Source organism: Camelus bactrianus, chromosome 3 (assembly GCF_048773025.1).
Source record: "Camelus bactrianus isolate YW-2024 breed Bactrian camel chromosome 3, ASM4877302v1, whole genome shotgun sequence".
Taxonomy (NCBI): Eukaryota; Metazoa; Chordata; class Mammalia; order Artiodactyla; family Camelidae; genus Camelus; species Camelus bactrianus.
Window position 1 is genome coordinate 43,869,218 of NC_133541.1, and position 23,677 is coordinate 43,892,894.

Consider the following 23,677-nt stretch of genomic DNA (forward strand, 5'->3'; position numbering starts at 1 on the left):
ACTTGAAAGATTTCTCCCAGGAAAAGTACTTCCCAAAACTTATAACCCCTTTCTCCCTCTAACTGAAGGGGAACCCCTTGTAAATTTTCCTAGTAGAAATCAGACATGTTTATCATGACGTAAAACACATGAAAATGAAATTTTTTGTGTGGGGAAAAAAAAACCACTCTGCAATAAGCTAACTAGTTTTCTTGGCCTTGCTTTGATAAAAGATTAACACAGTCGAATGTGCTTAGTTGCATGGGACACAGTTTCCACCAATACAAAATAAAATAGTTTCCTGCATTTTGCCCCTCTAAATTGGATTTTTAAATGTACTTTTCACCTGAGTCCTTTCTGTCAAAAAACCAAAAAACAACAACTTTTCTTGTAAAAGCAAAATGTTTTATGCTTATTCCATAATTCAGGTGTGCTATGAAGAGGAAATGGAGGTTAAATGATGCAAAGATTAGCTCTAGCTTATTATTCTGTTTTCTTACTTACTCAAAAAACTTTTTTCCCATGTAATCTAGTACAAAGGTAGCCCTTCGACAGAGTTGTTCAGTAACTATCACCTTTAACTTGATTTTCATTTCATCATCTTTCTCTGTGTGCAGGACACCCAGACCTCCATGTTCTCCCCAAGGTCCTCCATGATTATACAGTAGTTATCCTGAGTGGCATATAATTCACCAGTCCTCTCCTTCTTTTTCCGTCTCATTGAAATGAAACTTCTACAGGGTCATTTCTATATGACAGGTGACAATGCACAGTAATATTTTAAATGAACACATCCTCAGTGATGCACTGGCTAGCTCAGATTTGTTCTTTCTTGGAAACAAAGTATCGTAATTCTGATACAGTGCCCTGTTACCTTAAGAAACCTTTCTCAGATTTCTTTAAACACTTTAGCAAACAAAGAAGGGAAACATTTTTATGTTGAAAGGGATTTTTTTCTTTAACTCCACAATAAAGTCTACCCATTTTGCCTGCACATATGCATATAAAAAGTCATGTGGTTTGAACTCATGGAAACAGCAGACACTTGACTATGGAGAACTTAAAATTCTATTTTAAGTTAAAGGCATTTAAAAGATAGGGAAATAGTCTTTTAACTGAATTAAAATTAAGTTGTCTTTGGAAGCAGTAGTAGACTCAAGTCAGTAGACTAATCATAGATTGTACTGACAGCAGCGAGGGATAAAACTTGTATAAAGGTATCCATTAGGACTCATGATGGGAACCATCAATATACAGTCAAAGTTGAAATAATGTATCAAAATCAAAAGGAACTGAGTCTTTGAAAAGCTGGAGTCAGAGATGAAACCTCAGATGGCTTCCACAAGACTCTGCACTGCTCTTTGAACCAGGAGAACCTCTTTTATCTGACATTCTCAATTTGCCTTCAAGCTAGGTATTTTAGCTTGGATTCCCTCAGAAACATATTATGAGACAAGAAATCAGGTGTAATTATTCAACTTAGAAGGTACAGAGAAAGGAGACAACCCATAAAGAATCAGTATTAAGCAAATTAATACAGTGAGCAAGCCTGGGAACTGTGTGAAACAACATGCCTCAGAATTTTTCTGCCAAGAGACTGGGAAGTTGGTGTATTTATACAGCAATTTCTGAGAGTCACTAGTTGGGGGGGGGTACTCTTGGAGGCACTGGTTCCTTGGTACTTCCTTCCTGCTCTAGGAGGGGGAAGGAAGCCTTCCGAAATTTCAAGAAAAGTCCTCAAGGAGAGAGATACTAACCCTGGCTGGGTAAGGTTCACTTGGAAGGTAAAGTCTGAGGGACATGAGTTGGGCACTGAGAGCATCTGCTTCATTAGAGAATTTTATTTCCTTTTCTTTTGATACAGCACCATGAGAAAGTCAACAGGTAATTCATTCTTATCAATTAGAAATTATTTTTTTCCAGCACATGACAGGAAACCTAACAATGCCCAAATCCAGTAGTCAGTCCAGATCTTTAGCAGCCTAGTGACATCATCAAGGACTCAGGCTTTTCCCATCCTTCTCTACTATCCCTTTGATCCTCATCCATCTGGTAACCACATTTGCAAGACAGCTGCTATAATATTAAGACACATAACAAAGATCAAAGGGAGAAGGAGGAACAGAAGGAAAGAAAGGAGCAGGACAGCTCAACTACTTCTTTTCATACCCTTATATCTTTCATCTTAAAACAATCTTTACCAGAAGGATCCAACAAACTTCCAATAACTTTGTCAACTACTGTGTCACATGGCTAACCATATCTGCAAAAACAAGTGTATGGCTGTATCAACAGAGCTCAGTCGAGGAAACACAAGCCTTTCTAAGCATTTTAAGCAGAAAAGGATTTAATACTGGAATTAGATGCTTACAAAATCTGGAAAGACTAGAGGAATGAGTTCTAATCTGGATCCTCAATGATTCCTAGAACTACTTAGCTGACTCTACACGCCAGGGCTCTAATGTTGCCACTATCAGCAAACTGGGGATATATGAGTATAATACTGTTACTTATTGAGTTTAGAAAGACTCACCTGAGGTGTGATCCAGTGATTAGGATACCAGGATCAGAGAATCAAGACTGCTGGGAACACTGCAACACAGGAGGAACCACACCACTAGGGAAAAAACAAAAACACAAATCTGTGTGAGTAATTGTTATTCAGAATGCTTGCTGCAAAGGAGATTGGGAAATGTAGAAATTAAAATGAGATTAACTTGAAGCAAGCAGACTAAATTATGACTCTTCTTCTATAGTTAAACACATTTCAGTTCTATAAATATCAAGGTTCTGTAGCAAGGGAAACGTTGGGAGCAATGTCTACTAGAAAACTGATTAATAACATTGCCCCCCCACCGCCAGGACTCCAAGGAAAGGTTCAGTTCTCACTTAAGGTGGTGGGCACGCTACTCCAAGTCCCCAGTTTCCTTCTCCTAACATTCAAAACCTTCTTTGACTTAGTTCAAGGTTTACAGTCATAACTGACAGGCATATGTAGAATAGATAAACAAGATTATACTGTATAGCATAGGGAAATATATACAAGATCTTGGGGTAGCTCACAGCAAAAAAGAATGCAACAATGAATATATGTATGCTCACGTATAACTGAAAAATTATGCTCTACACTGGAAATTGACACAACATTGTAAACTGACTATAACTCAATAAAAAAATATAAAGAAAAAGGTTTATAATCAAAGATCTCTGGGTAAGCCTTGATAGTGAACATGTGGGAAGACTGGCAAAAAGAGAAGGCTATAAAGGAATGGGAGATTCTTCAAATAAAAATATGTTTTTATTGGATGTAAAATAAAAATCAATTAAGTTTTATCTGACTTGAGAATTTTCAAGTATAAAATAGATCAGGACACTGATGATTATTTTTGTTCTTATTCAAAAGAAAAATCATTTTGTAGCTATATTTTATCTTGGAATGGAAATTCATAATCATTCTTAATTGAGTATCTTATTATAAAGCACTGAAATTCTGCCTTTAGACTGAGTGGAAATGATATGATATTTCTGAAGGTGAACATTAACAGGTTATGAAAACCCCACTAGCATTCTGGTTCTAAAAAGAGGAAGAAAGAGTTTGGTTACACACACAAAGAATGCTTTTACAATATAAATTTCTCACTCTCACAACATCATAGTCGGTAAATTGTCAGAGCCATAAGAAGAATATCGAGGATCAAATAGGTGAAATGTAATGAAAGATATGTAAACTTAGGAGAAGTGATATTATACTATATAAGATGGAACTACTACGCATTCTGGAAGACTGCCTTGAGCCATTAGTAAGTTTAGCCAGGGCTCAAATTTGAATTTTCAGGGACATGAAAAATATATCACAAAATAATAATTTGGAATTTAAAAGCAAGTATCAAATAAAGAGTACTGACAGTTTTCTACAAATGGGCCTGTTAATTCCCATGATGCCACCAAAATCCTGAAAAGAACCAAGAAGCTCAACCATAAGTTTCTAATGTGGCAAAGCAACAGAAAGGGATCTATCATAGCCACAGACCCTTCCTCTGAATTTCAAAGAAAGTTTGTATTCAGATATGGTGGAAAAAACATAATGTGTCTGTGTATGTATCTGTGGGTGTCTACGGTGGAGTAGAAGTGACGAAGAAGGTGAAAAAAGGATAATGCAAAGTGATCAGTGAGGGGATTTCTGAAGTTTATAGGTAAGTGTTGGACTAGGGAGTCTGGGATTCATGAGTTAATACAGCCATGCATTAAAGCTCTGTTGTACTAACACAAACCAAATACTGCTATTTTTCATAAGAAAGACATCTTATTTTAAAATAATTAGACTTCAGTGTTCTAAAGGCAAAAGCTACCTTGAAGACTATGTGAACATCTGTGAAAAAGAAAGAAGAAATATTTTAAACTGAGGAGGCATGTCATTCCTTGAGGCTTAGTTTATATTTCTTTGTTCTAGAGTTTCTAAAAGAAATATTTGAGAGAAAAATATATATTTTTTTTCCTAACTTTCTTTCTTTAAAGAGTGTCTCTGTTTCATTCTAGTAGAATTAACCCATCTAATTTATTTTACTTTCTCCAACAGGAATTAATTTCTTCTCAAAATATGTATTTCCTCCTCAGAATTCTAGTTTAAAATGCTGCCCTTCTAATCTTTCTAAAGTATATTTTGAACAATTAAATGTAATGAACTAAGTAATCTCATCAAGAGACTGAGTTTGTAATAGATTAAAAATAAAAACAAAAAATAGCAAGCAACAACAAACTACATGATCTGTAAGACAGGTTAATTACACACATACAAATGAAAAAAAGATACATTACTGCAGAATATACCAACATTAAAAGATTAAAAAAGATAGTGAATAATTTTATGATATATCAAGCTGAATGGACCTTCCAGAAAATCTGACTCTGACATTTCCTTATGATGGCTGTGACTGACAATTTATCACTGCTTGTGTCTTCCTATCTAAACCTCTCTCTCTCTCTACCCGATCTCAGTATTTAACCACTTAGATATTAATACTGATCTGGATGGTTCTGAAGATCACCATGACTAGCTTTGCAATTCAGACTTGAAATTGAGTTGAGAGGAGAAACCCACCTTCTCTTATCAGGTCATCGCCTCTATCAGACTTCACCTTTCCCATTCTGAAGTGCCTAGCCTTTTAAAATACATTTTATTCTTAAGCTCTTTTTTCATCAAAACAAAACTAAAGACTAATTTAACAGGAGGAAAAGGAAAGCAAGCTAAGGCACCAAGACTGGAGAGGATCTTTGACAAATGTAAGACTTAAAAAACGGAGTCCTGAATTGAGCACAGAGAAGGCATCACTGAGATTTATTTCTAAGAAACCCTGATAGGCGATATTGAAAAGTCTTATCTAAACCCCTAATACTGTATTTAGCTCACTATGATACACAAATAATTACCTTTTTAAGCATTCTTCCTATAACTCCCTACAGTGTAGCTCCACAGTTTTAATGTAAGCATCATTACTAGTTGAGATTGTGGTATTCATTGATTTACAATATTTGTATAGTCTATTTATTCCTTTGATCTTGGTTTTCTTTTTCTGTTTGATGTTTTACTTTTTGTTCATTTTGACACCACACATTTAATTTTATTAGTTTTTTTAATTTGTCATCAAGAGTTAACAATTCAAGCATTTAATTACTTTTTGCTTGAACAAGTCAATCATATTTTCCATTTCACTGATTTTTGAAATACATTTATTTAAATAAGCTAAACTTTAACAAGAAAAAAAGTTCCTTAGAAGTCATGAAAATAAATACCTATATTTAAAAGGATTTTAAAAAATTACTGTAGTAGTGAAATAAAATAACTAATTTTGACCGTGCAGAAGAGAACTTCATGTTAATTTTATAAATTAAAGAGTTCACTAATGATCTAACCCAGCAATCAAACAATCCATTGTCTTGAAATGTTTTTCCCTACAAGTTAACTTGATAGATTTATATAAAACAATGGATTAAAAAATAAAATGAAACTAAAGACTTAGCTCATTATCAATATGATGTGAGGATAAAAGTAAAGGAATAAACTGATAAAATGCAGTTGAGGAAGAATCAACTAAACTTCCATTAGATGAGCTGTCTGAGATTATGCTTCCCTAAACTTCCATTAGATGAGCTGTCTGAGATTATGCTTCCCTTTGGATGTCTTTAAATGCTAAGTCAAATGCTCTCTGTACTTAGAGCCTGGTCTAATCTTTACTCTCTAAGTTACATTAATAAAGGATTAGTAATGAATTAAAACATTATTTTAAAGTAAAACTGCACAATGATATTCAACGTATCTAGTAAGACTATTCATAAGACAGAGATTCCTCTGGGTACTTTGTCATATTTATTTCTACCATTTATCCTAAGAATTCTCTTAAAATTTCTACAACTTAAATCCTAGAAACGAGTTCTTAATTCAAATTCAAGAAATAGAGAAAAGGGGATTAACGAGAAATCCTGCAAATAGACTTCAGAATAAAGATGGTGGTTTAAAAACACATCCAGCTCCTCTCCACCAATAAATTCTACTAAAATAATAGTAATTATTAAAAGTAGTATTTTCAAAGAAGTAAGTCCACAAGAATGGAGAAAATGAGAGAAGGAACCACAGCAAAACTTGTAGGTGGAAAGCAGATGGCTGGTAGTAACTGACAGCAGACATAAGAAATCTTCATCTTTAGCTAGCAGTGGGGAACTTCCAAATGCGTCACGTTATACTTGTAAAACTGAGGGTAAAGATTGAGCTAACATCTGGAGGACTGACTAATGATTTCCTGAAGATAGGTAACTAAAGCACTCAATGTCTCACCAAAAAAACAGAGGGGTTCCATAATGGGAAGCCCCATGTGCATTACAGGGGGACTTAGTGAACATATGCTTATTGAATGTTGAAATAACTTCAACACCTTTCTTTTACATGACCCTCGAAATTACAATTGCCAAGCTTATCTTCTGAGATGCCTGGAAAATTTTATTCTTGTGAACTGATCAGCCACAGATGAAAGAACTAAAGATACACCAGGAGGTTGCTAATGTAATGATGCAAACAGATAATACTCTAACACTGAACCCTGCATGTAACAAGTCCTATGCATGTGCACGGTATTTCAGATAAACTCTTTTTTTCTCACTTTTAAACGTGAATAGACAACTAAAGGTCATTAGACAGCAGAAAATGGCTCTAACTTGAATAGTAAATAATAAATAAACAAGCAACTAATTTTTTTAAATGTGGATGCAATTTAAAAGATGGAAAGAATGTTAGTGAAATAGCAGACTAAGTAGTTCCAAGCATTCATAAATCCACAGAAACACTGAAAAATAGAGCAAAAACAGTCAGAGTAAACTTTGTCCAATCTCTGGAAAGCAGTTAAAGGTTTAGAGAAACTGAACAAATGCTGAATCAAGTAAAAGGTAACTTGAAAATACAAGCAAACATTTGCAGCATTTTTACCACCTTTGCCCCTTAGCCTCACTGGCAAGACAGTGGCCTGAGAGATATCAGCCTCCATCACTAGAGAAATGCTGGTCTCAGTTTCCAGAGAGAAACCAGAGCAGACCTTATTCTTCAAGAAACTATTTGTTTTGGCCTTTTGAGGCAGATAATAGGCATGCTGAAAGCCTGGAAGGGAGATCTGGGGAAACTTAGTGAAAACTATCCACGTACATGGGGGGGATTTAGATAGACAAATGAATTTTCAGGCCGAATACGTGCTCAGAAAAGACCTGAGAAGACCTCAAGCTTTTATTCTTTGGCTGATTTCTAGGCTCAGCCAAAGGAGAAAATGAATGCCACATCACAGTTGTAAATAACCTGGCTACATGTTAAAGCAGTGCCCCAACAGAAAGCCAGTCTGCAAAGATCAAATAAGCCAGCCAGGTTCCCTCCCTCCAGCCCTCCCTACATCACTTCCTTCCTTCCTTTCACACAAACTAAAGAAACAGGGACTTCAGAGGGCCCACAGGACAAAAAAATACAGACTTTAGAAAAGTCACTAAATAAACAACTACAACATACAACAAACTACAAAAAAAAAGCCCAAGGAAAAGAAGTCTGATTTCCAAAGTTACCACGATATTCAAAATTTCCAGTTTTCCATAAAAATTGCAAAAGCATGTAGAGAAACAAGAAAGTAGGTCCATTTACAAGATAAAGTAACAGCAACTGTCCCTGAAGTATCACAGACATTTGATTTACCAAAGAAATACTTTAAATCAGCTATGTTAAAATTTTTTCAAAGAGCTAAAGGAAACCAGGAGAAAAATGTCTCAACAAATAGAGACTATCAACAAAGATTATAAAAAAGAACAGAAAAGAAATTCTGGAGTTGAAAAGTGCAATTAGTAAAATAAAAACAAAAAAAATTCACTAGAGGTTTTCAATAGAAGATTGAGCAGGCAGAAGAAAGAATCCAGAAAAGTTTTTAAAAAGGTCATTTTAAATTATCCAGTCAGAGGAGCAGAAAGTAAAATGACTGAAGGAAGATGAACAGAGTCTAAGAAATTGTGAGACAACAGGAAGAATACCAATATATATGCATAATGGGAATCCCAGAAGGCAAGGAGAGAAAGGGTCAGAAAGAATATTTGAATAAATAATGGCTGAAAAATTCCCCGATTTGGTTAGAGAAGTGGATCTACACATCTAAAAGTTCAAAGAACTTCAAGAAGAACAAACACAAAGCAATTCACAATGAGACACATTTTAACTAAACTGTTGAAAGCCAGAGACAGAAAGTCTTGAAAGCAGCAAAAGAGGAGTCTTATCACATACAAGGGTTTCTCAATAAGATAACAGCTAATTTCTCAGCATAAATCCTAGAGGCCAAAGGTAGTGGGGTGACCTTTTTAAAGTGCTGAAGAAAATACTGTCAAACAAGAATTACACATCCAGCAAAACTATCCTTAAAAAAAAAGGAGAAATTAAGATATTCCCAGAAAAATAAAAACTAGGAGAATTCTTTGCTAGTAGGCCTGCCCCACAAGAAATGCTAAGAAAATGTTCTTCAGGCAGAAATGAAATGACACTAGGCACTAACTCAAATCCATATGAAGAAAACAACACTAATAGCAGTAACTACATAAATAAGCAAAAACGCCAACACTATTGTGTTTTGGTTTGTCACTCCTCACTTTTTCTTTTTATGATTTAAAAGACATGCATAAAATATAATTATAAATCTATGTTAATGGGCACACAATATGTAAAGAAATCAAAGGATTTAAATATATATGTTTAGACAAGCAAAATAGAAAAAGACAATACAATAAAAACATGAAAAAATCAGAAGTATAGGAAGATAACACTGATGACTAAGTACAGCATGGTGACTGTAGTTAACAGTGTATTGTTTACTGGAAATATGCTAAAAGAGTAGATCTTAAGTGTTTTCATACACACACATATAAAAGGAACTATCCCTAAAATATCCCTAAAAGCAAATATTTTCTGCAATATTGCAGTTTTCTTTTTCATTTTTTGACAGTGTTTTGTTTGTTTGGGTTTGGTTTTCTTGAAAAGCAGATGTCCTAGAATCTAATGAAGTCCAATTCAGCATTTATTTTTCTTTTATGGATTGTGCTTTTGGCATTATATATAAAAAATCTTTTTCCTAACTCAGATTATGAAGGTTTTCTTCTATGTTTTACTCTGGAAGTTTTACAGTTTTAGGTTTCGAATTTAAGTTCATGATTAATTTTGAGTTAACTTGTGTTCTTACGTGAGATATGGAATAAAGTTTGTTTTTTTTTTTTTGCCTGTCAATATCCATTTGTTTCAAAACCATTTGCTGTAAAAACTGTCCTTTCTCTAATGAATTTTCTTTGCTTTGCATCTTTACAAAACATTATATCTAATGTATCTTGTACCCTTCAAACTTGATGAACTGGTTTTTTAGTTATAATAGCTTATTTATAATTCAGTTGGATTTTCTGCATAAACATTTATGTCATTTTTTAATAAAGATACTTTAATTATTTCTTTTCAATATAGGTGCTTTACATTTCTCTTTTTTCCAGCTTTATAGAAGTATAACTGACAAATAACAATTGTGTATATTTAATGTGTTCAACATGTTTTGGTATAAGTATACATTGCAAAATAAATACCATAATCAAGCTAATTAACATCTCCATCACCTCACAGTTCCTTTTATATGTGTGTGTATGAAAACACTTAAGATCTACTCTTTTAGCATATTTCCAGTAAACAATACACTATTAACTATAGTCACCATGCTGTACTTAGTCATCAGAATTTATTAATGTTATAACTGAAAGTCTGTACCATTTAACCAATATATCTACACTTCCCTTGCCCCCTCAGTCACTGATAACTACCATCCTACTCTATTTTTACGAATTTGACTTTTTTCGATTTTATATGTTAATGAGACAATGCAGTAATTATCTTTCTGTGTCTAATTTATTTCATCTAGTGTAATATCCTCCAGGTTCATCCTTGTTGTTGCCAAATAATATTCTATTATTTACTGAAGGAAACCAGAATATGCCATCATAGAATATGCCTCATTGACACAAAAATAATTTTGGGCTAAAGACTTATTTTTTAAAAGCAGGTATGAGAATGACATAAGAATAATTTTGGGCTAAAGACATATTTTTTAAAAAGCAGGTATGAGAAAGGTACTCTGAACCTCCCCTTTATCTTCCTGAAAGCAGGAGACAAAATTCTCATATGAAGTATGTTCTCCCTATACCAGAAAGAAACATTCTTATTATCAAGGACAGAATGTTGTGGCCAAGAGAATTCTGTACAAACTGAAATAATTTTTATCTTCCTTTAGCCTTCTCACATACTTTACTTTCTCAGAATTGCCTCTTTGTTCAAGCTAGTGTGAAAGCATGTAGGTTTTGCCACTTCCTTGGGTTTTAATTTCTTTGTGAGGCTTTCCATGTCACATAAAACTTACATTAAGTAAATTTGTGTGCTTTTCTGTTGTTAATATGTTCTATGGCAGTTTAATTCCTAGGCCCATCCTAAAAACCTTAAGAGTTGTAGAGGTAGAATTTTGCCTCCCCTACAATATATATGTAACCTTTTCTTTATCCATTTATCCATTAATATTCAACTAGATTGTTTTCATACCTTTTCTATTGTGAATGATGCTACAATGAAATGGTAGTATAGATACCTCTTCAAGGAAGTTATTTTATTTCCTTTGTATATATATTTAGAAGAGCAACTACTGGATGGTATGCTAATTCTGTATTTAATTTGGGGGGAATCTCTATACCATTTTCCACAACGGCTGTACCAATTTACATTTCTACCAACAGTGTACAAGTGTTATTTTTATTCCATATTCTTGCCAACACCTGTTATCCTTTGACTTTTTGATAATAGGCAACCTAACAGTTTTGAGGTAATAACTCACTGTGGTTTGGATTTGCAATTCCCTGATTATTAGTGATGTTGAGCACCTTTTCATAACCTGCTGGGCATTTGTATGTCTTCCTTGAAAAAAAGTCTATTCAGGTCCTTTGCCCATTTTTTATTGGGTTATTAGAGTGCTGCTGTTATTGTGTTTTTGTTTTTGTTTTGTTTTGTTTGCTTTTGACTTTAATTCCTTACATACTTTGGATATCAATATTTTATTATGTTTATTAATATTTTTTCCATTCTGTAGGTTGCCCCTGAATTTTGTGATGGTTTCTTTTGCTGTGCAGAACTTTTCAGTCTGATGTTCTACTTATTTATTTTTGCTTTTGTTGCCTGTGCTTTTAGTGTCATATCCCAAAATACAATTGCTAAGGCCAATGTCGAGCAGATTTCTCTTTGTATTTTCTTAAAGGAGTTTATGTTTTCAAACATTATGTTTAAACCTTTATCCATTTTCAGTTGATTTTTGTGTATACTGTAAGATAAGGATTCATTCCATCCTTTTGCGTGTGAACATCCAGGTTTCTCAACATAATTTTTTAAAAAAACTATCCTTTCCTCATGGTGTATTCTTGGCAACTTCATTGAAGATTAGTTGACTGTATATGCATGGATTTATTTCTGGGCTTTCTATTCTATTCCATGGTTCTATTATGTCTGTTTCCATGCCAATACAATACAGCTTTGATTATTACAGCCTTGTAATGTGTTTTGAAGTCAGGAAGTGTGGTACTTCCAACTTTATTATTTATCCAATAAGAAGCTTTAGCTTTAAGACAAGAAATCAAGCTGGGGTAGAATTCTGTATTTCTCAAAATTTCCTCTGCTTTGCTTTAGCAAAAATAATGCCTGCTGACTTTCTAGGCAATTTCATTTACTTCAGATTAAATTTTGTCCAAATAATTTTGGAAAGCTGATTACTCATGTGGTTGGAAAGACTATAGTATGCTTATTAGGTTATACTTAACTATTTTCTTTATGTCCTATGTGGTTAACATCTTTAATGGGAAACAAAACTTAATTTTAGACTGTGGGGAAACTGTAGGTACCTGGAAGTTTTTTCCTTCTTTGTATTTTGTCTATTTTCTATCAAGATCTGACAAACTCTTGGGAGCTCATGATAAAGTTCATGTTTCCAGACATGAATTCAGGACAAACTCAGGACAGTAAAGGGCAGGTGAATGGAACACTAGTCTTTACTATGAAGGACAGTAGTTATTCTGACTAATTGTTTTTAATATTGTCCTCTTCCACACAACAGACCACATAAAGAACATGTATTTTTTTTTAAAAGAAACAAACAAAAAGGTGCTGGACTTTTTGAATACCATAGGTTATCCTTATGATATCAATGAACAGCAGTAATGAAAATTCTCTGAAGAATACAAACTTTCAAAGTAGGTAATAAAAATGAATTCCAATTCAAGTATGTAACACATCTTCAAACTTGCTAACTCCTAATATGAATTGTGAAAATAGAATATTAGAGAAAGATTGTAGATCAAATGAAGTTATACTCCTTTAATTTTACTCTTCTCTAAGTATTGCAGAAACCTTTCCTATTGCAATTAGTTCAACTCACTTTAAAAAGCCCTTTACAGATTCTCTTTTCTTTATAATTATCACTTCAATTTAAATTTCTCTTTCATTATCAACAATGTTTTCATCAACATTCAGTCCATCTGGAAGAAAATATATCCACATCACCGTATATGAATTTCTCCTTTAGCCATCATTGAACAAAAAGGCACCCATGTGATTAATAACCTCACAATAGCTATCAAGTCTGGTTTCTTTCAGCATCTGAGTTATCTGGAACAGAACGTTCCTCCTAGTGTCTTACATTATTGTCTTATGATTGGTCACTTTCTATTTCTAATAATGTTTCACTCTGATTTGTTGTATATTTTCCATTATTCCTTTTCATTCCTACTGATATTTGTTTAAAGTATGTTAGAAAGACTTGTCAATTTTTGTTCTCACACATCTTTCCATTTTCTCATACTTTTTTTTCTCATTAAAATATTGGTCATTAGACCTGTATTTTAGGCTTATTTTTAGAATGTTTTATAACTATTATAAATACTAAATTTTTAAACATTAAATAGTATTCCTGGTTTAAAAAGTTTAATTTAAAAGTACGATTTTCTATTTACAATCTTAGAAACATTAACATTTAGATATTTGCACAATATCTGAAAATTTCTTCCAATTTTTCACATATCTAAAAGTATGAAAAGACAACTGACTGCTAAACAAACAATGAAAAAAGATTGGAACCTAGCAAAAAAGATCTTCTTCAACTGGAAACACAAAGAGGGAACCACAGCAGGATGGTAGGAGCGGCATACTCACGATATAATTGGGCCCCGTACCCCCGGATGGGCAGCTCACAGGCTGAGGAATAACTGGTCACAGAGACCCTCTTATAGGAGTGAGAATTCTGGGCCTGATGTCAGGTTCCCCAGCCCAGGGTTCCAGCACTGGGAGGAGAAGACCCCAGGATGTCTAGTTTTGAAAGCCAGCAGGGCTTGGCTCCAGGAGCCCCATGGGACTGAGGGAAACAGAGTTCATTCTCTTAAGAAGTGTACACAGAGAATCTCACGTGCACCAGGTCCAAAGGCAGAGGAAGTGATTTCATAGGAACCTGAGCCAGGCCTGCCTGCTGGTTTTGGAAGGTCTCCTGGGGACATAGGAGATGGCTGCAGCTCACCCAGGGGACATAAAAGCTGATGGCGGACATTCTGGGAGTGTTCATCTACATGAGCATTCCCAGAGGCTGATGTCTTGATTGGATCATTAGCACCAAGGCCTACCCTACCCGAAAGCCTGTAGGGAAGCCTCAGGACACACAATACACTGGGTGGGAATACAACTCCACCCATCAGCAGACCTCCTGAGCCACAAATGCCTCTGGACATCAGAGGTCCAGGATCAAGCTTCACCCAGCAGTGGGCAGGCACTGGCTCCTCCTGCCAGGAAACCAGCATAAGCCTCTAGTCCAGCCTCATCCACCAGGGGCAGATACTAGAAATAAGAAAACAGTAATCCCAAAGCCTGTGGAAGGAATTCACAAACACAGTCCAGACTCTACCCTGGGACCAGCTGGACCCTGGCCCTTGGGTAACAAGACAGGAGTGTATTGCTGGGACACATAGGGCATCTCCCACAGAGGGCCACCTCTCCAAAGTCAAAAAACGTAACTAACCTACCTAAAATTACAAATAGAAAGACAACATGAGGCGGCAGAGGAATATCTCCCAGGCCAAGGCACAAGATAAAATCTCAAAAAAAGAAATAAGTGATGAGGAGATAGGCAATTTATCTAAGAAAGAGTTTAAAGTAATGATGGTGAGGATGTTCAGAGAAATCAAGAGGCATATAGATACACAGAGCAAAGTTTTTAGCAAAGAGTTGGTATATAAAGTATAGGTAAACAGAGTTGAATAAAATCACTGAAATGAGTAACACACTACAAGGAACTAACAATAGACTAAATTACACAGAAGAATGGATCAATGCACTAGAAGACAGATTAGTGGAAATCACTACTGCAGAACAGAAAAAAGAAAAAAAGAATGAAAAGATATGAGGATCGTTTAAGAGAACTCTGGGATAACATGAAGCACACTAATATTCACATTACGGGGTTCCCAGAAAGAGGAGAGAGAGAAAGAACCTCAGAAAATTTTTGGAGAGATAATAACTGAAAACCTCCTTAACATGGGAATGGAAACAGTCACCCAAGTTCAAGAAGCACATAGAGTTCCACAAAAGATCAACCCAAAGAGGAACACACCAAGGCACACAGTAAATCAAGTTGACAAAAATTAAGGATAAGGAGAAAATATTAAAACTAGCAAAAAATAACATACAAGGGAACTCCCATAAGGTTATCAGCTAGTTTTTCAGCAGAAACTCTATAAGCCAGAAGGGAATGGCATGATATATTTAAAGTGATCAAAGGGAAAAACTGACAACCAAGAATACTCCATCCAGCAAGGTTCTCATTTAGATTTGATGGAGAAATCAAAAGCTTCACAGATAAACACAAGCTAAATGAATTCAGCACCACCAAACCAGCTTTACAACAAATGTTAAAGGAACTCCTCTAGTCATCAAACCACAAGATAAGATAAAAAAAAAAAAAAAAAAAAAAAAAAAGAAGAAAGAGAAGAAAAAACTATGAAAGATTGATCTGGCAGTTCAGGGTCTTTTATGGTTACATATAAATTTTGGAATTGTTTGTTCTAGTTCTGTGAAGACCATTGTGAATATTTCGACAGGGGTTGCATTGGACCCATAGATTGCTTTGCTTTGGGTAGTATGGCCATCTTGATAATGTTGATTCTTCCAATCCAAGAGCACAAGATATCTTAGTTTCTTTTTATCATCTTCAATTTCCTTCATCAATGTTTTACAGTTTTCAGAGTATAGATAATCTCCTTGGTTAAATTTATTTCTACATATTTTGTTATTTTTGATACAATGGAAATGTTTATGCCAGTTATAAATTTCTGGTCTTTGAAGTGAAAAAAAAGTGAATGAAGGGTCATAAATGGCAAAATGTCTTTCTTTTTTATGGGTGAGTTGTATCCCATTACATATATATGCTGCATCTTCTTTATCCATTCATCTATTGATGTGCACTTAGGATGCTTCCAATCTTGGCAATTATAAATAATGCCGCTGTTAATAGTGGGTGCATTATCTTTTTGAGTTAATTCTTATTTTGTGTTGGCTTTATTCCTTTGCTAACTATGTAAGTTTAAAAAGCTAAACCTCTAAACATTCTTAGAAACAATGAGCAGTACATACATGTAAATTTTAAAAATATGTGCAGTATATTATGTATATCTATTTACATGCAATGTATTGTATATGTGCAGTCAAACTAAAAACAATTCTACCTAATGAAACTGAAAAATGAAAAAAACAAGAATTGTGAAAAGAAAAGGTTAATATCCAGTTCTGTGACTTTTCTCTAAATTCAGGGGATGCTAGAGATTTGAATCTTGGTTGATTCTTCCTTAAAACATTTGCCCAAGGGTGATTACAAAAATATTACTACCAGAATCAAGATAGATGAAAATTTAAACAAGGTCTTTAAACTGGATCAAATGCCTATAACTTATGGTTAAGATTATTTTTTAAGTAAAGTATAAATATTGTGTATGGGATGTAGCTGTACCATAAGGGAGGAGGTAGTTACAAACCTCTGATATAAATATATGGCTAGATGGTCATCATGTTAGAGATTTGTGTACCATTCTAGGGATAAAAGGAAAGAGATCCTAGAGTTAAAGACTTATCTGGGCTGAGAAGGTGTGTCCCTATTCAGCTTCATCACTTCTGACCACTTGAGTCCCAAGTGACTAAGAAATCAGAAGCATTGTTTTGTTGGGTAAAACCATGCCATGTTGCTGCCTATCCTGGATCCTTCCTAAAAACTAAATAATGTGGTGCTTGGTGAAATCTATTGTCTTTAATGAGCTTGATTTTCAATTGAACTCTAAACCACTGATGTTAGTGAAATGTAAAGGATATTTCAAAATGTTATCTTGGAGGGCATGTGTTTATGTGTGTTTAATATTTACAGAAATATATAGAGTTCTAAAGAAATATCCTTAATATTCTTAATTTTGATTTCTATGTCAGAGTTATAAAAGGATCAAGCTTATATCCTCAATTATTCTTCATGTCATTACATTTATTGAACATATTCTTAAAGCAAGCTTTTTTGATCACTTACTATACATGAGGCAATATCTAGGCAATAGAGTACTTAGCAGTAAAAATTCAAAGTCTATCCTGTAGGAAGTCATACTCTGAGGTAAAGAGATAATTAAAAAGTATAATAATAATAATAATAATAATAATAATAATAATAATAATAATAATAATAATAATAGCTAAGAAAGAAAGAAAGCAGATTAGGGCAATAAAAAATGAAAATGGTGGGAAAGATAATTTTAATTAATGTCTCCATATTTTGCTAGATAAAAAAACAAAATCTGTGCTTATTAATGGTATTAAGATAAATTCTGAAATTTGTTTTTCCTGAAGATTTGCCCTCAAAGCTGGACACACTGCATTAGTTGTAGACACTAGATGGTGTCACTCCTCACTTAACTGAATAAAGTTCAAAAGATTTGTTGCTAGTTACTATATATCAAAGTGCATATCATGTTATTGGGTTTTTAGTACAATGACTATGGCTAATATATAAAATGTATAAAATGTTACTCAGTGTTAGAATTTTGTAATTTTTAAAATCAAAGTATCCAGTAAATAAATTAAATGTTTATGACAGAAATGTTAGGGAAAAGAAGTTTTGATGACTGGTTTTCATACCTTATCTTAAGCTTGTAGAGGATAAGAAGGAAAGGCAAATAATTAAGGTTTCTATTTGCATTCTTAACTAAAAAGGTTATTAAGCAGAAGTGAAACATGTGGATTCATCATCATCATTTTAAAGTAAGGAATATTCCTGGAATTTAATATATGTTCATTGAATGGATAAATGGTGTACTGTTTCACTTGAAAGAGAATGAAGTGAAACCTCTGGCTTTAAAGTGTCCACATATCCTTTATCAACACAGATGCAAAAAACCTAAACAAAATACTAGCAAACTGAATTCAACAGCACAATAAAATGATCATACACAATGACCAAGTAGAATTTATCCCCAGGATGCAAGGGTTATTCAACATATTCAAATCAACTAATGTGATTCAACATAGAGTAAAAATCACATAATCATCTCAATAGATGCAAAAAAAGCACTTGACAAAATTCAACACCATTTCATGGCAAAATCTCTCAACAAACTAGGTATAAAAGGAATTTACCTCAGCATAATAAAGGTTATGTATAAAAGCCCAAAGCTAACATATTCAGCAGTGAAAAACTGAACTTTCCTCTAATAGCAAAAACAAAACAAGGAGACCCACATTCATCACTTCTATTCAACATAGTACTGGAGTTCTAATCAAAGCAATGAGGCACACAAAATAAGAACCATATGAATCAGAAAGGAAGATGTAAAATTGTTTCTTTGCAGAAGATACTATACATAGAAAACACTGAAGAGGCCACAAAAAATTAAGCAAGAGATTAAGTAAAGTTGCAGAATATAATTCAACATGCAAATAATCGATTGCATTTCTATTCACTGACAATGAACAATTCAAAAAGAAACCAAGAAAACAATTCCATTTAAAATGGCATCAAAAACTATAAAATCCTTAGAAATAAACTTAACCAATGAAGTGGAAAGCTTGTATATTGAAAACTACAAAACATTAATGAAAAAACTATGTAAGATACAGATAAATGGAACGACATCTCATGTTCATGGATTAGAAGAGATAATACTGTTAAAATGCCTATAAATCCAAAGTGATCTACAACTTTCAGGTCAATGGAATCTCTATCAAAATTCTAATGACATTTTGCACAAAAAAAAAAAGAAAAGAAAATCCTAAAATTCATATGGAACCAAAAAATACCCAGACTAGCCAAGGCAATCTTGGGAAAGAACAAAGCTAGAGGAATCATACTTTCTGATTTCAAAATGTATTACAAAGCTATAGTAAACAAAAGAGTATGACACTGATATAAGAACAGACATATAGCCCAATGGAACAGAATTGAGAGCCCAGAAATAAATCCATGCACATATAGTCATTTGATTCAACAAGGGTACCAAAAATACATAATGGGGAAATAATAGTCTCTAATAAATAGTGCTGGGAAAACTGGATATCCCCATGCAGAAGAATGATATTAGGTCCTTATCTTTCACCACACACAGAAATCAACTGAAATCTGATTAAAGACTTAAACATAACACCTTGAAACCATAAAATGCCTTTAAGAAAACATAGGGAACAAGTTTGATGACACTGAGCTTGGTAATGATTTCTTGGATATGGCAACAAAAGCACAAGCAACAAAAGCAAAACATAGAAGTGTGACTATCAAACTCCATGTCTTCTTCACAGCAAAGGGAAAAAACAGAGGGAAAAGGCAACCCATGAATGGGAGAAGATATTTGTAAACCATATATGTGATGAGAGGTTAATAACCAAAATACAAGGAAATCATACAACTTAGTATCAAAAAACTAATCATCTGATTTTTAAAATGAGCAAAGAAATTTCTCCAAAGAAGACATGCAAATAGCCAACATGCATACGAAAAGATGCTCAACATCACTATCAGGGAAATACAAATCAAAACCACAATGAGAGACATTACCTGATACCTATTAGGTTGGCTACTGTCAAAAAGTCAAAAGATAACAAGTGTTGGCAAGGATGTGGAGAAAAGGGAACCCTTGTACACTGGTGGTGCAAATGTAAAATGGTTTACCTACTATGGGAAACAGTATGAATGTTCCCCCAAAAATTAAAAATAGAATTAACATATGATCTAGCAATCTCATTTCTGGATATGTATCCAAAAGAACTGATATCAGGTTCTTAAGGAGATATGTGACTTTCTATGTCTGTTGAAGCATTACTCAAAATAGCCCAGATAGGGAAGCAATCTATCCACTGACAGATGAAGGGACAGAGGAATTGCCTCATACACACACACTGAAACACTATTCAGCTTTATAAAAGAAGCAAATTCTGCAATATATAAGAACACAGATGAACTCTGAGGACATTATGCTGTCACATAAGAACACATACCACATGATCACACTTACATGAGGTATCTAAGATAGACTCGTAAAACAGGGAGTACAATGGCAGTGCCCAGGAGCTGAGGGTAAGGGGGTGTGGGGAGCTGCTGTTCTGCAGGTATAAAGTTTCAATTACACAGGATGAGTAAGTCTTGGAGACCTACTGTATGACAGAGTATCTACAGTTAACAATAATATATTGTACAAATGAAATTCCTCGATACCATAAATTTTATTTAATCTGGCATTTTCTACTTTTTAAAATCCCTATTACATCATGGGATTCAATACAGTCCTTGTTTCTCAAGAGAGTATATTGGGAAGGAAATTTCTAATTTTGGAAAGACTTTCTAGCAGTCAATGTGCTTTTCTCTTTCATTCTTTACAAAATAATTTGTTTTGATTTTGTGCAGTGACAGATATTTACATATTTTCCATGATTACAATAAACTTTTTTACAATATCACAGATGCTTAGTTTTTTTTTCAAATTTTGTTTCAAGTGTTCACCTTAATCTCAAAGATTTACAAATCACTAGAAAAAAAATCAAGAGCAATTCACGTAGACCATTTGAATTCCATTTTTCTTTTGAAATTCTAATTTTGCATCTTTTTCCAACTCTGAAGGATCAAAGGAATTAAGCTATATTAGAGTGAAGTTTTCTTTTGAAGTGTTTCAACTTGCAAAGCATTATTCACAGACTGATTGAATTTTATGTAATGAAACTACACTTCTGGATGAAATTACCATTAATTGAGTAAAGTTAAAAATGCACGTTACCTCTCCCAGTCTTAGATTTCTGGGTTTTGAAGGTACATAAGCCACCAGAATTGTTAATATCCTTACATAAACTATAAAATATTCACAGAAATATCATCTAGATTTTTTAACTAATAATTTTATATTAGATCCATAAACTAAAAAATAGTACACGTTGATAACTCCTACATAATAATCAGCAAGAATATTACTAAAGAAAGTAGTTTTGCTCATCTTAGATCAGAGTAATTGTGAAAATTTAGGAAATAAAATGAAATATATGAAAACCTTTGCAGAAAAGAAATTTATGATATTCTTATGTAAACTCCTGTTAAAAGGACATTTTAAAAATTTGTTTGTAATAATATTATCTTAGATGTTGCCAATCAACTTTTGCTTATCATATAAATTAAGCACAAAAAAGTAACTAAACACTCCTGAAATCAGGTCGAATTTAATATATTTCTTTGCATAGGAATTGTCATAGTATTCATGTTTCTGCCTAATTAGAGTTTGCTTTTGGTTAGGACTCCAACAAACAAGTGACTCTGAGTTTTGCCCCCACCAAAATAAAAGAAATACTCCTTTCTAAGACTTGTTTGCCAAGAAGGCAAAGAGAAAAGGTCGTTGTTACTTCGTAGTTGGAAAAATAATAGGTTTATGTTAGTAGAATAGACATATGCTTCTTACTAGGATAAAGTTAATTCGTTCCTTTTTTAATTTTTATTTTTTCACTTTTACTGAGATGCAATTGACATATAAAATTGTGTAAATTTAAGAGGTACAATGTGATGACTTGATGTACAGTTGACTTTTCAACACAAGTGTGAACTGCACAGGTCCACTTATGTGCAAATTTGTTCTATAAATGCATAGCACACTAGTACACAATCTGCAATTGTTTGAATCCAAGGATGCATAACTGCAGATAGAAAAGCCAACAATAAAGTTATATGTGGGTTTTTGACTGGGCGGGGGTTGGCACCTTTAACCCATGCATTGTTCAAGGATCAACTATATTATATACTGAGAAATGACTACCACAATAAGTTAGCAAACACATTCATCATTCATATAGTTATTTTTTTGTGTGTAGTGAGATAAGATCTACCCTGTTAGTAACTTTCAAATATACAATACAGTATTATTAACTATGGTCATCAGCTGTATAATCTCTATAGAAATTATTCATCTTATAATGGGAAGTTTCTACCCACTTTTACTTATTCAATCCACCCACCTGCTGCCTCTGGCAACCACCAAACTACTCTTTGTTTTTATGGGTTTGCTTTTTTTTTTAGATTCCACAAATAAGTGAGATCGTAGATATGTCTTTCTCTATTTGACTTAATTCACTTTGCGTAATGCACTCCGGGTTCATCTATGTTGTCATAAATGGCAAGATTTTCTTTTTGTTTATGACTGAATAATACACCATTATATATATATATATTCTTTATTCATTCATTACTAGACGGACATTTAGGTTGTTTCCAAGTCTTGGCTATTGTAAATAATGCTGCAATGAACATGAGGATATAGACATCTCTTTGAGACAGTGATTTCATCTCCTTCAGGTATATATCCACAAGAGTAATTGCTGGCTCATATGGTAGTCCATTTTTAATTTTTTGAGGAGCCTCCATACTGTTTCCCATAGTGGCTAACCAATTTACGTTCCTACCAACAATGTAAAGATTTCCCATTTTTCAACATCCTCATCAGCAATTCTTATCTATTGTCTTTTTGATAATAGATATTCTAACAAGTTTGAGATGATATCTCATTCTAGTTTTGATGTGCATTTCCCTGATGATTAATGATGTTGAGTACTTTTCATGTACTCATTAGTGCCTTTTTTTTTTTTTTGCCATGGAGTTTTATGTATTCTTGGTATATTTTGGATATTAACACATTAGATACATGGTTTGAAAATATTTTCTCTTATTCTGTAGATTGCCTTTTCATTTTGTTGATGAAAGAATTTGTGAATTACCCTTACCTATTTCCTTGTTCACTGTTCAGAATTTTAGCTCTTGGGAAATGTTCTACAGCAAAGTTTTATTTATTTATTTTTAACATTTTTTTTTATTGAGTTATAGTCAGTTTACAATGTTGTGTCAATTCTATAGCAAAGTTTTGTGTCTATAGCAAAGTTTTATATGCTGCAACAAACTGAATGGGTATGTTTTAAACTCAATAAAAACAGCAGCCTCTGCATGAGCCCCTCTGAGCCTTCTCAGGTACAGATCATTGTATTGATGGTGCTCCTAAGAAATCTGGTTGACTTAACAGACAAATGTAGATTCTAACTTTATAATAGAAGGCAGGACCAAACCCAAAGAGAGGCTGCATTGGGACTGATTTGCTTTCATTTAACCACACAGAGAAGTGAATGCAAATGCCCATATAATGCCTGTGACTTACAGACTGAAAACTTTCTAATTGGCCTTGTCTTGACTTCTCTCCCACCCTCACTCCTCTGCAAACACACCCAAAGTCTAGCTCACAAAATGGTCTGGCCCCAGAATGTTGAGGGGAGGGACTCTGCATAATGCTACAAGCGATTCTGGGATTTACAGAGGTACAGAACAGATAGCATGCTCTATTTTGTCAGGGGTGACTTCAAGGTTCACCCTAGACAGCTGAGAACATCTCTTATTTTTCTCTCTTCTCAAATATGATTCCTGTATTCCCATCTTTCAGTGAATTCTACTCTACTGAATCCAGGTGTGATTCACATTTTGTTATGCTTTGGCAATTCACATTTTGTTATGCTTTGGCAAAATGGGATAAGTGACATGCAAGTCAGGGAAATGGA

General features: G+C 33.8%; 1 long non-coding RNA gene across 1 annotated transcript in view; it reads right to left on the minus strand.

Moving 5' to 3' along the window:
* LOC141576226 (uncharacterized) overlaps positions 1-23,677 on the minus strand; it is a 307,600-nt gene that overhangs the window by 146,736 nt on the left and 137,187 nt on the right. Inside the window, exon 3 of the long non-coding RNA XR_012504541.1 lies at positions 2,513-2,596. This is a non-coding gene — a long non-coding RNA (uncharacterized LOC141576226). The remainder of the gene's footprint in view (positions 1-2,512; positions 2,597-23,677) is intronic.